The following is a 1,336-nucleotide window of genomic DNA, read 5'->3' on the forward strand; positions in this document are numbered from 1 at the left end:
ACTCATGTGTAGATGCCCCATGTGCATAAAATGACGTCTTCTGAGCTTGACAGGCGGATCCTGGATATCTTCAAAAGTTCACAAAGTAACTGATGACATCTGGAACGTATTAATTCACCTGGTCCTCCCAACTCCACATTGTCACCATTAGCACTTTTAAAAATTTACCTTTTTTTTATAGAACCCACTGAAAAACTTCAAATAAAAGCACATAGAATAAAAGCAAAGTGCTTCTTCACTTTCCACAGCTCTCTCCAGTCCTATCCTCTTACATGGAGGGAATCACCATCTACAGCCTGGATGTTGCTATCTGGGATTTTTTTGTTTTGCCCCATACATATACACATATCACATTATCATCACTTCTGAAATTTAGCAATAGATGGTATACAGCTTTTCCTGTCAATACATTCATACTTCTTTTTATTTATTTTATTTTATTTTATTTTATTTTATTTTATTAAAGATTTTATTTATTTATTCATGACAGACACAGATAGAGACAGGCAGAGGCATAGGCAGAGGGAGAAGCAGGCTCCCTGCAAAGAAGCCCGATGTGGGATTGCTCCCGGGACTCCAGGATCACTTCCTGAGCTGAAGGCAGATGCTTAACCACCCAGGCGTCCCTATTCACACTGCTTTTTTTTTTTTTTCATTCACACTTCTTTTTAAACAAAAAATACTTTTTGTTTTTATATTTTTTAATAAATTTATTTTTTATTGGTGTTCAATTTGCCAACATATAGAATAACACCCAGTGCTCATCCCATCAAAGTGCCCCCTTCAGTGCCCGTCACCCAGTCACCCCTCACCCCCGGCCCACTTCCCCTTCCACCACCCATAGTTCGTTTCCCAGAGTTAGGAGTCTCTCATGTTCTGTCTCCCTCCCTGATATTTCCCACTCATTTTTTCTCCTTTCACCTTTATACCCTTTCACTATTTTTTTATATTCCCCAAATGAATGAGACCATATAATGTTTGTCCTTCTCTGATTGACTTATTTCACTCAACATAATACCCTCCAGTTCCATCCACGTTGAAGCAAATGGTGGGTATTTGTAGTTTCTAATGGCTGAGTAATATTCCATTGTTTTTATTGAAAATATTTACATATACTATGTACCCATATTTACATAGCAAAGTTAAAAGCTATTCACTTCAGCATTCACTGGGGAAGAAGTAGCTTTCTGAAACATGATAAGACTTAGGGGTAAATAACAATAGTCACAATACCTAAAGGTAGTCCTAAAACAACCTATTCACTTTAGTTTTCAATTAGCAATAATCGCGCCTTGGATAAACCTCATTGGCTATGATACTGCCACTGCACAAAGCT

The 1,336-nt window shown here is 37.6% G+C and overlaps 1 pseudogene; it reads right to left on the reverse strand.

Annotated features, from left to right (window-relative positions):
• Nucleotides 1–1,203: 1,203 nt before the first annotated feature.
• Nucleotides 1,204–1,336, reverse strand: LOC140607694 (U4 spliceosomal RNA; annotated as a pseudogene).

Source organism: Canis lupus, chromosome 16 (genome assembly GCF_048164855.1).
Source record: "Canis lupus baileyi chromosome 16, mCanLup2.hap1, whole genome shotgun sequence".
NCBI classification, from domain to species: Eukaryota; Metazoa; Chordata; class Mammalia; order Carnivora; family Canidae; genus Canis; species Canis lupus.